The sequence below is a fragment of the Seriola aureovittata genome, chromosome 14 (assembly GCF_021018895.1).
Source record: "Seriola aureovittata isolate HTS-2021-v1 ecotype China chromosome 14, ASM2101889v1, whole genome shotgun sequence".
Classification (NCBI taxonomy): domain Eukaryota; kingdom Metazoa; phylum Chordata; class Actinopteri; order Carangiformes; family Carangidae; genus Seriola; species Seriola aureovittata.
In genome coordinates, this window is record NC_079377.1 from 3,123,096 (window position 1) to 3,136,177 (window position 13,082).

The 13,082-nt window shown below is 40.7% G+C and overlaps 1 pseudogene; it reads right to left on the reverse strand.

Annotated features, from left to right (window-relative positions):
- Nucleotides 1–6,914: 6,914 nt before the first annotated feature.
- On the reverse strand, nt 6,915–7,500 carry LOC130181561 (nicotinamide riboside kinase 2-like; annotated as a pseudogene).
- Between the last annotated feature and the right edge of the window lie 5,582 nt (nt 7,501–13,082).

Below are 13,082 nucleotides of genomic sequence, written 5' to 3' on the forward strand. Positions count from 1 at the left end.
TGGATCACAGTAGTGAGTACCAGGCTGTAACCATGTTTCTGTCTGCTGTAAAGTTGGACATTTTAACATGGGAGTCTATGGGGATTGACTCACAGTTGGAACCAGACTCTAGTGGTCATTAGAGGAACTGCAGGTTTTGGCACTTCCCTGTGGGCTTCATTTCTTTTCTTTTCATTTGCCTTCACCGATTCCAGTGTTTCGCTAACACTAACCCTCCCCCTCCCCGTAACTCTAACCATTAAACAATTAACAAATTGTTGGTTGAATATTTGTATATGCATTTTTTAACATTAGTTGACCATTACAATGTTCAACAAAGATGAATGAAACGTTACAAATACTCCTTAGCGCCCTGTAGGCAGACTATCCAAATAAAGACAACAAATCAAGGGTCAAAATATACCAACATCTATTTAAAAATAACTAAATAGACAGTCAGTGTTGTCCACCAGTCATATGGCAGATGATGCGTATTGAAACATGCTTGGCAGTTATCCATACACACCCAGCCTATTCGGTTTTACATACTGTATGAATACACCTGTGCAAATGTGCAAAAGCTGCGTCCGTGTGCTTGAGAGAGGTGTAGTTATTATTGAGGGGATCCTTCCTGAGAGAGAAAGGCCAGACCTTGGAATGGTTTAATCAATAGAGGAATGTTCTCTGTAATGAAGTGTGTCAGCTTCTTAACAGAACTACAACCTTAATCAAGTCAATGAGGAGGGGAGAGTTAAACCTGAGGCCCATCTGAATAATCACGCTGCCTTATTGACTGGCCGCAAGATGAGGCGAATGCCAAACACTGGCATGGTCAATCACACACACAGATACACAGAGACACACAGGCAAGCGTTCGAAGCTATATCTCAATAATCACACAAGCAAATTAAGGTGATAATTAAAGTGAAATATTGTGTGCACCAAAGATGATACGGTCCATTGTTCTAGTTTGGCTCTATTTTGGTAAAGTATGAACACATTTGGTCTGTAGTGTATCAGTCTGTTTCCAAATGTAGAACACTGGCACTCAGTGGATCTCTGTGTCCCATACTGACTGCCCATGCATACCACAAAGCGACCCAACAACCTCACAAAAAGATGGTGCTGGAAGCTTGTTGATGTGGTGACTACTAGTCTTAAAAGTGAAAATAATCTCCATCCAGTTAAGCATTTTAGCTTCATTTCAGAAATAATCTCTGTCCATACTAACACACGAAAACGCATGTCACATGACCGTTCATGTACGCTGGTTGCTAGCCGCTAGTTAAGACAACAACGTCAGCAACGCTTGCATTCACCGCTGGTAGTCGAGGCTGATAAGACCCAGTCAGGGAGTGACTGTGGTTGGCTATGTCATCATTTCCAACCGTATCTGTTTCAGCCCTTCCAGACTACAACACAACCCCAGAGTTTTCAATCTAAACCAGGTTCAGCAGCGTTTCCAGAAGTTTCTGTTTTAAGCCCTCAAAAAGTGCGGACGCCAGGTGTAAATGTAGCAAAGAGATGCACTTAAATCTAAGAGGTAGTGGTGTGAATGTAGCCTTAGGCTTAGCACTGACCTCTTTGTATCCAGTACTAACTGCCCAGGCACTGGTGCTTTAAGCTTGATGATATAGCGACTACTAGCTTATTTGTGAGGCTACGTTCACGCTAATATGTTTTCATGCTTCCCAGATGAGCGTTTTAGCTCCGTATCAGAAATAACCTCTGTCAGTACTAACACACCTGAAAACACATATCATGTACACTCGGCATGTGTGTGTGACAGTGTAAACAGGAAGTAGATTGTCTACTCTGCAGATGGTTAGTTGCAGAAAATAGGCCTACCCTGAACGAGGAAGTAGTAATAGCGTTAAAATGCAGAACAACAGATGCTAGCAAAGACAACAAGATCAGTAACACTTGTAATTAATGATCTGGTAGTCATGACACATGAGGCCTGTCATCGTTTCCATTGGTCTACATTTCTACCCATCTAGATACACAACACACGCCCGGAGTTTTAGAACAAACACAGGTTCAGCAGGGTGTCCACCGTCTCCGTTTGAGGGGCTCAAACTCCGGAGTAGTGTGTATGGCAGGTGTAAATGTAGCAAAAGTGAAGGATTTAAAAACTAAAACGTATCAGTGTGGACGTAACCTGAGACAACTAACATGACTTTCTTCCTGATAAACCACTTTGGATTCATCCTTTTTTGTGGTTCTCTCCATTCCCTCAAAGGTCAGCGCTACCAAGACCCCTTGCTGTTGGTCAATAGTGCAAATTTGTGCATAAAAATGAGCAAAGATGTAACTCTAGGATTAAGGATCACACAAGCTAATTTCACTTGTGCGAGTAAATTCACTAATTATGGATTTCTTTTTTTTTTAAAAATAGACTCTTGCTGTAAGAAATGCTGGTATGACCTATTTCGATGGTCAGGAAAATAAAAATGACAGCCATCAATCAAACTGCAACTTTAAAGCCACTCTGCCAATTTCACATTTGAAAACAAAAAGCTATTGACAAAACAATCAATAGTCAAGGTCCACCTCCTCACTCAGCTTTTCACCGAATCAAAAGCTCTGTCTTCATCAGCAGAGGGAGTCGCAGTTAACATTGGAATCTGCACAAAACTCAAGGACCACTTCAAAAAGAGAAAGAAGAGAAATGTGTTCCCAAGGATTAGCTTTATTTATTTGTTGTAGGAGCCGCTGAAGCAGTTGTACCTGAGCATCTTTTTCTTTAATTCCTTTCATTTCCATTATGTGAGGCTGTGGGGGAACAACAGTGTCCGTCAACACTTTACTCAAAAATCCTGCAATTTTAAGAATCAAACAAAATCAAATCAAAAATTCTGCAGTATGAGCACACTCCATGTTCTAAGCATGGAGACAGTAAGAAATATTGTTTGGAACACTGGGTATGAATTGTTACTACAGATAAGACAAGACTGGTGCTATTCTAAATTGTATTAATGGGCAACTGATGCATTTAAAGTACTAAAACCAATGTTTAGTTCATCTCTCAATACTGACACTGAGCTGGATACTGAAGGATGTAAATCTTTAGGAACGTATCACAAACACATACTTTAATTTTTCAGAACGAAAAAATCCCAAAAACATTGTAAAAGAGCTGGTCCCTGTAGTTTTTACTATGTGTGTGTGTGCATTCATGATGATGAAGGAACATGTGCTCCAGTGCAACATTGTGTTTTTAATGGTTGGACAACAACTGAGCTCTATGCCACAGATGAATACAATGTGTCAGGATACATAGATTTGGACACACACACACACACACACACACACACACACAACACTTAGTAGGATGCATTCATTGTTGGTTTTGTTCCTTTGATAGCAAAGTACGGTGGCCCAGAGAGTTCAACACACTGCAACTTAAGAAAAACACATGCAAGTAGAAAAAATACAAACAAATTCAGGAAACACCTTCATCAATTTGACAACATGTGTGTTTTCAGGGGACAATAAAAAGCGATGAACCTGGCTGGGATGCACTTGAGTCCAATCTGGATGTCCCCCCCTAAGGCCTAAGCTGAACCCTCACAGACATAATTGATGTCACCTGGTAAGTGATTGAGTGCGAGAGGCTGCAGGGGTTCAAAATGGCATAAAGAGGAAAGGGAAAGCACTTTGTGGCTTATCACGTTACCTTGACAACGCCAAAACAAATGTTGCATCTGGGTTCGGGAGTTTTGATTTTTACATTTTTTTTTTTGTTCCTCCCTTCGTTTTCCCTGTTTATAAAGAAATAATAATGTTGGATCAGATCTGAGGAAAGTAGATTTCTAATGATAATGATAATGATAACTACACACAGTTCTGGTTCTGAATCACCACTGAGCTCTGTGTTCATACACACATGTAAATGTCTTTTTTCTTGTAACATTAACCTTTGGGTTTGTTCCTTGCACGCTTGTTTCTTAACCCTTCTTCTACCTCCGTTTAATGGCAGTTGTTTACCAGTGACGCCCAGAAAGCGTAAAAAAAAACGGTAAACGCAGTAACCCTGTGTTTAATGTCACAACGCTATGAACTTTGGGTAATTCCCTCAGGCGAAGTCTGCAGAAATGCGGACTAAGGGGGAGAGTGTGTATAAAATGTGTGTGAGAGAGCCCTCATGCACTTGATGGTTCGACAGTGGGACAGTCCGTCGACCTCATGGACTCTGAACGGGCCTCAAGTCAGCGCGTCAGTGAGGCTGGACGTTGTGATCGTGGCCACGTCATTCAATGAGTTTCACTTCAAAAGTCACAAAACATTGAAGAACAAGTGCATCCTGGCCCGGGTTCGTCACTTTTTAGTGTCCCCCTGGAAACACTTCAGCTGCCGTTTGTGGTACTCGCAGCACGTTTGTGTGTTTGCTTGTGTTTGTGTGTATTTGCAGCACATGTTGTCGAATTGATGATGTTTTTCTGATTTTGTTTTGTGTTTTGTCTTTTTGCATGTGCTTTTCTTAAGCAGCAGTGTTTTGAGCTCTCGGGGCCACCGTAGTATTTTCTGTCTTTGAAGAAAAATATTGAATATCACGAGTAAATTTCTCAGGTCCTTCTTCTGCCCACCTGCTGCCCACTCTTAATGCTGATTTGTGACACAGTGAGCAGATTATAGTTAACCAGACACAAAATCAATGAGATACAACAAGAAAACATGTAATAGAAGTAAAGGAGCGTGGACATTAACCATTAGCTGATTAACCAGGTCTGTTAAAGCAGCGCTTCACAACATGGCTGCCAGAGAGGGTGTTATGTGACATGAAAGCTTTAATCTAGTCCTGTATATTCACATAAATAAACATACACCAAAGCTTGTGAACAGTGAATAATAACACCAACTGATCTGCATATGAAAACAGTGTAATACATAAGCTCTCACTCTCTGAGCCTGCGCAGCACACACACACACACACATACACACACACACACACACACACACATACAGCAAACTCTCTCTCTCTGTCTCTCTCTCTCTCTCTCTCTCACTTATCCACACATCCAGAGACGCTGATCATCACTCCCTCTGTCTTCACTCATCTTCCTCCATGCTGCCTTTCTTCTCCCTCTGTCTTCCATTGATCTCTCTCTCATTGGACTCATCACTCTGCATTCTCTGCAGACAAAGAGCAACCGCAGGATGACAATCACATTAGAGCACACAATCTATTTATGGCTTTGCCTCATATTTCAACTCCATTCTCTCTCTCTCTCTCTCTCTCTCTCTCTCTCTCTCACACACACACACACACACACACACACACACTTTCACGCTGTCTCTTCTCTCTCGTACTCTGTGATAATATAAACGCAGGGATTTTAGTGGTAATGAGTTTTTAATGAAAAATGAATTATTTACAGTGGCTGGAGGACATAAGATAAAAAAGAGAAAAGCAGGTGATATCAAAGCTGTGAAAACCCTGCCACCACATTGCAGTAAAGTTTATTAGAGTTTACTTTACATACATAGATTGCTACATATACAGATTAGAAAGGATAAATTTGAGGGTGGGGGGGATAATACAACAAAACACATTTCATGTCAGGTATTTGATTGGCTCAGGTTCAACTAATCTTCAGTGAAGTTAATTGCTGAAAATTAACCAAAATGTAACACAAATTCACTCTGTGCCTGCAAAGCAAATTCACTAATCGTGGATGTGGATTGAAAAGAGCTGACATTTCAATGTTGTGATGGGCAGAATAAATGACAGCCATCAATCAAAACTACAACTTTCCAACAAACTATGCTGCCGGTTTCATATTTGAAAGGAAAAGAAAAAGAAAAAAGCTATTGACAAAACAATCAAAAGTCAAGGTCCACCCACTCGCTGCATGAGCTTTTGACCGTATCGCACGGGCTTCATCAGCAGGGGGAGTTGCGGTTGACAGTGGAAGTAGAGCAGGTTCTTGTAAAGTCATGAGGAGAAGATTTTGACAGTTTCAGAAATTAAGAGTTAAAAAAGAAAAAAAGAATCACAGGTGCCAGTGTGATATGAGTATGAGATGCTGAGCGATGAAACGCTCTTTGCGACGCGGCAGGACGAGCCCTTCGTGTCGTCTGGCGGCTTTTTAAGGATTACGCAAGTGCGCCATACGGCAAATCGTTAGGTGTAACAAAACTTTCTCTTCTCTTTTTTGACCTGCTTCGAGTCAATTAAAGCGATAAATCCTTTCAAATTATAATAAATCACATAGCCAATGAACTGAAGCAGCTTCAGTCTGTAAATACGACCTTAAAGTGATCATCATCTTATCCAAATGATCTCTGATCTTATCTAGCCTGAATATCAAATGTCTGACACCATCAGTCAGTGTCATGCATATTTTCCAACAAGGCTTTAATAGGAGGAAAAACTTCCCACTTGATGACACCTTTAGATGAAAGACCTCCACATTATTAGATACAGTTCATTCAAACTCAAGGCTTCAAGCTGCTCCTCCATGCTGCATGTTTTATAACTTTCAAAACCACCACCTGCTTGGAGGCTCTTAAAGGATAACGCAACATTAGATTATGGCAGTTCTACTTTACTCATAACACCCTTCTCTGTATCTGTGCAGAACTATAATTCTGTCCTTGTGAGATTATAAATATGTTTCATAATATCATTTAATATTATCATGTTCTGTAACAACATTTAAGGAGTTTGAAGAGAAAAATTAGACTTTGTACTATTTAATTGCAATAGCAAATACATTTTGAGTAAGACTCAATGACGCCTGAATTAGATTTTTTTTTTTTTTTAACAGAATAATGAGGAAATGTTCATACAAGACACATCTACAGAAAAAACTTATTTCATTTCTATTTCCTACAATATCTCATCATTACAAGTAAAGTATGATTGACATTTTTTAAGTTTATGTTCGGGCAGCTCATTGTCACGATTTCAGAAACATCACGGTCTTGGTTAAATGATGAAAAGTTCAACAGTGGTAATTTGAACGCCTCACTTTTTTGATGATGTTCTTCTGTTTCAAATACATGGGCCGGACATGGCCATCAAACAGACGGGGGGGGTCTGGCACCACGTAGTTCCTAGAGCACCTCCTCTTTTTGCATTCTTCATATGGGATGGAAATAAAGTAACGCTGGTTCAGCACGTTGATCAAAGGTCCATGGGTGTGGAGCAGGAAATCCCTCCACAATAAGGATGTGAGTCTTCTCCTCCTTGTCAGACTTTGGAACAATCTCAGCATCCAAGGTGTTATTAACGCCATGCCACTTTTCAAACTTCACCGGGTTCTCCAACCATGCGTAGATGGTGCTCATCATGGCATCCATGTCCAGAGCAGTAGTGACATCATACTGCTTAAAGTCATCTTCACCAACTTCGATCTGATCTTGGGGCTTGGAGAAGTCATCGTGATGGACCACACAACAGTCGGGCAGGTCCTTGATCAGTCTGTTGGCGAGGGTGATTTTCCCTCCATTGGTTACGCCGCCGATGCCGATGATATACTTCATGATTTCTGATGGGTTGGTCAAATCGTAAGAAGAGTCACCGAGAGTTAAATCAACTCTTGTACACTTGTATTGTAGATTTAATTTTAAATGGGCACAATTGTCATTTCCCCCATTGATCTACACTCACTAATCCATTACATGTCGACATGACATGTTTGCAAATTTGTTAAAAATCTAAACGTGAAATCTCCCTATATATTCAGACTCTTGGATGGAACACTGCAAACCGTGATGTGTCTTGAACTTGATTGGATTCCACCTGTGGCAAATTGAATTGATTGGCTAGTTTATGAATGCAGCCGTGTGCGCCTGCAAGCAAAAACAAAAACACGTTTTGCACTTATAAGATGTGGTATCCATTTTTATATAAAGTATCAGTGAACTCATAAGATACACAGGCAGCATTCTGACTCCGGCGAAGTAAATGATACAGTACTGTTGTGTCAGTTTGACTGTTTAATTTGTCAGTGTAGCCTCTAGTATAGATCTAGCCTTAGTCACAGTTCGACATGTTACAGTATAAAATACCATGTTTTTACAATGCTAGCAGTGTAATAGTGCCACCAGATGTCAATTGCTACTTGTAATTATCTCATTTTAATACTTAAATTGATAGATGTTTAAAAACAATGTGGATAAAAAAAATTGATACAAGCTGGTGAAAAGGAGCGCTTATAATTGCTTTTTTATTTATAGGATATAATATTGAGAGATCAACTAACGTATCATTGGTTTATTTGTTGACAGTGAGAGAGATATGAAATAGCTTGAATAACAATAATAGCTTTATTTATAAGCATTTTTTTATTCTATGATATTTAACAAGGTTTTATTCTAGACAAATAATGAAAGAATCAGAATACAGCCTATTTCCATATACTGCATACAGACTACAGAGATTAGAGTTTACTTTAAAATGATGATTTACGATCACTTTTAGTGACGTATTCCAAATCGTACCTCGTTCTCTGTAGCAAATGTATTCAGTTGAAAGCGCTTTGTCAAGAAATGGAAGAGGGGGACATCAATTCCCCAAAAGAAATGCCATGTGATGATGATAATGGCAGGAGCAGAGAGTAATGAAGGAATTGATCTCCACTTGGCAGTAAGTGCTTGACATTTCAACCAAAGCCTTGAGCACCTAACCCCTCCCCCTCCCATGCTTAAATACCCCCCCCTTTGTTTCTTTCTTTGACATGTTCACACTGAAGTTTGCTCCGCTTCTACGTCATGCAGTCGACTCTCTGCTCATTCTTTGTCTGTCGTCTCAAACTTTAATCACTGTCTCTCTCCATCTGCCTCTGTTGTAATATGTAGAGTTAAACACACTTTCTCTCTCTCCTGCTCCCTCAGCCTGTCACACTCTCAGGCACTCTCCCTTCTTCCTCTCTCTCTCTCTCTCTATCTCTCTCTTTTTTCCATTCAGTCACACATACACACACACACACACACACACACACACACACACACACCCCAAGCCAAGCCACTGGTCCCATGGGTCAGCCCATATTAGCTTACTTGTTAATACTTGGACGGCTCAGGATCAATACTTAATCAACAAGTAATGGGATTCCTCAGTCATCCCATATGATCTTTCAATAAAGACTTGAATCTGCCAGACCCTGTACCCCCACCACCACCACACACACACACACACACACACACACACACACACACACACACACACCTCCCATTGACGAGGGAGGAAAAGAACTAGAGAGTGAGCGACTCAGCTCTTTCTTGCTCTCACCAGGCAGGTGGAGGAGGAGCTGGAGGCAAACTACACACTGCAGGTGTGCGTCAAACTAAATTTTTTTGCATCTGGATTTCCTCTTGGGGTATTTACTTATACATACGGTGCAATAACAGCAGTCTTGCAGGTTTCACATAATGTGAGATGGGTCTTAGTCGCAGACTGTATCACAGACTATATCATTGCAATACAATATGAAGAAGAGTGTGAGTTTAAGCTCTGAACAGCTAGTGGGTGGATTGATGCTCATTTCAAATATGAAAAATCAATTTTGAGGCATGTCAGAATGTGCCAGGAATATATATTATTACATTGAATTGATCAATTTATTTGTTTTTTTTTTTTTTTATGGTGAGAGAGATACAATAAAGGTCCCCTACATATTTTTGGGGCTTTTTATTCCTTTATTGAATAGCACAGTAGAGAGAGACAGGAAATGGGGAGGCAGAGAGAGGGGGAATGACATGCAGCAAAGGGCCGTCCGATGCGGGATTCAAACCGGGGCCGACTGCAGCGAGGACTGTAGCCTCTACATATGGGGCGCCTGCTCAACCCACTGCACCACTCGACACCACAGGTCCCCTACATATTTAATGCAACAACTCAATCATTTTATTAGGAACACCTATACACCTGCTTATTCATGAAATGATCCGAGCAGCCAATCATGCAGCAGCGTTTCAGTGTATAAAATCCTGCAGAGGGGAGGAGCTTCAGTTCATGTTCACATCAGACATCAGAATGATGCAAAACTGTGATCTCAGTGACTTTCACTTGGTCATGACTGTTGGTGCCAGGAAACCGTGAAACCGACTGGTTGGAGCTGACAGAAAGGCTACGGTCACTCAGATAACCACTCTTTACAACTGTGGTGAACAGAAAAGCTTCAGAATGAACAAGTTCAACTGAGATCTGAGGCTGCAGTGGACGCAGAGTCTGGACAGCTGAAGACTGGAAAATCTTTTGTTTTCTTATGTTCATTTTCATTTTCTTCTTCATCGGTCGACACACTACCTCATAATGGTATAATGAAAACAAAATATTAGAAATCTTATTAGAAAAACTGAAATATCACATTGTCAGAGTATTCCGACCCTTTGCAGTGACACTTGAGATTTAGCTCAGGCGCCTCCTATTTCTCTTGATCGTCTCTGAGATGTCTCTACACCTTGATTGAAGCATAAACTCTTAAGGTGTTTGCAAACCTGTAGTTAATTAGCTCTTGGCTGAAGCTGTGAGTAAACACAAGAAGAAGGTCCTAAAGAAGCTCCTAACCACCAAAATATCCAAAAGGAAACATACTTCATTGCTAGTCCACACCAGAGTTTGAATGCTTCTCCAGCTAGCTGTTTGCTGTAGATTTTGCTCCTGTTATTCCCATTATTCAAAGCACACCTGGCTATAGGAGCTTGTTTAGCTCAAACTTGCAGACTGTAGTTGGGTCAAATCAAATTCAAATCACGCTCCCCCCGCAAACGCACCATCCCAGAATTAGTTTGACTGGACCTAGACCACTTGCACAAAAGTTCTTGGTACAGTTGCTTAGTAACCTTTGCTGTGGTTGCATCTGCCCAAAGGGATTGCATCAAGGCAAAAGAAAAAACTGGAGCCCGGTTGAACTGGACTTAACAGCGTAGTCTTCTGCTGACAGTGCTCTTTTTCATTCAGAGATGATAAGGTGATGGAGTAAGGTTTGCGCTTCTCATGTTGTTCTGCAACGCATGATGCCCACAGTCAGGGGCAGTCTGAGTCTGGGGGAATACCCCTGATACTGTTGTCAGTTTTATCTCTATACCTTTATAACAAAAAACCTGCATTAGAAACATTAGCTATGAAGTTTGGAAGACTTTTTTGAGCTTGTCTATATTTTGCTGTAAACATAAGGATGCCAAGAATCATCTGATTGATTTTTTTAATCTTGTGTTTAATGAAAATACAGCATTAAATTGCTCAACCATTGAAGTTGGTTCTCCTGTCACTCTACTTGGTGTTACTGTCAGATATACCTGCTGGTGCTAGAGAGAGATTATCCTCTCATGATTCATGTTGATAAGTTTATTTCCTGTTTCCTAGTTACCTCACATTTTACATTATAAGACGTATAAACCCCTGACCTTTGACCTCCCTCATTCTGTCTGCTTGTAATCTTTCAGGCTGATCCAGGAGTGTTTTTTCTAATGTCGCTCTCATTGCAAGTTGCTCTGAATAAGGACGCCAGCTCACGTAGATGCACTGTACAAAAAGCTGTATTGCTGTATTAAGTTGAGCAGACTCCGACACGGGTGCAGTGTGATAAATCCCAGCAGAGTTGCATGCTAAACAGTTTCAACCTGGCTGCAGCCAGCCATCTCCCTGTAAACAGGCTTTGTGTCACCATTGTCATATCGCACCGCCATTAATATACATGAGAGTCTGAGGCCGTTAAGACGCTTCAGAGAGCGAGAGAAAGAGAGAGAGAACTGGCAGCCTCTCTCTCTCTCTCTACTCTTTGTTACTATCACTCCTTCTCTATCCCTCCTCTCCCCCTAATCTTTTTTTCCACATTCTTTCTCTATCCTCCAATTTCTTTGGCTCTTTAACTTAAACTTGCTTTTTCTTTGCACCTTTTCACTTGTTTCTTTTTTTCTTTTCTTTTTTTCTGTTACTTTTGTTTCCTGCCACTTTAGCTTTACAATATTTTTATGAATTGGACTCAAGTCAAGCTGGACGCAGGAACCTGATGACTTTAGACTCAATTCAAAAACGAAAAAAAATTTTCAAAAACTACATAAAACAGAGAAGATTGGATGGATTTGGACTTAAACAGAAGTGGGCCTCACTTGGATTTGAATTGCAATCTTTAAAAAGCCCAAAGATGGAAAATTATATTATTAAAAAGTTTTGAGTGAATCGATTCTTCAATCTAACGACCTGCGCAACATGGCTGCTGTTGAATACGTAAAGGTGCCAGATAGCAAAATAAATCCGAACCACATGCTTGTTTTCTTCTACGCCCGGTTCCAAGGCCCGAATCTGGCCCATATACAGCATTATTGTAAGATGCTAATTCCCCATCTGGACCAACTGTGAAGCACGCACAAAATCTTACAGCTGTCAGTCAGTACCGGAGGATAACAGCTGTAATCTGCCAAGATGTGGAAGTATATGTGGGTCAGACTTGGGCCAAGGACCCAGGAATAGGTTGGGCAAGAAGTTTCATTCTGCAGTGGCAGTGCATCCACCACATAGCCATAATTTTTCAGTTATTTAAAAGAAATAAATTACTTAACTTTACTGGTAGTGTGTATATACTGTAAATTAATTTTAATGACGATTACTGTGTTAAAATCTTGACATGGCAAACAGCTGTTCGGTGCATTACCGCTACCCTCTGGTCACGCTTGTTAGTTGCTTAAGGAAGTACTTATTTTAACCTAAAGCACCGCATGTTTATATTGTTACCATGACAACGGAATGTCTTTCTCCGCATCTTCCGTTTGGTCTTTCTCCACATAAACTTTTGTTGTCTTTTCCATTTCTCTCACTTTCTTGTCTCTCCATCCTCCTGTGCTGCCGTTTTCCACACACATCTTGTACCACCTCTCCGTTCCCTTTATTCTTCATGCGTCCTCATATTGTTTTCACACAACTCATCACCCTGAATATTTTTTTTTCTTACTGCGCACGCCCACTGAGGCTCATCTGTATTCTAGATGTATAAATACTAAATGCATGTGTGGCTGCATTTGTTTACAATGACTCCTGCCGGTATGCTACAGTACGTTACATAACTCTGAATAATGTGGGAAAGAGTGACTCTCTATCACTTCATTTACTGCTTTCTCTCTCTCCCTTTCTCACCCGCCCCCATGCCTCCACC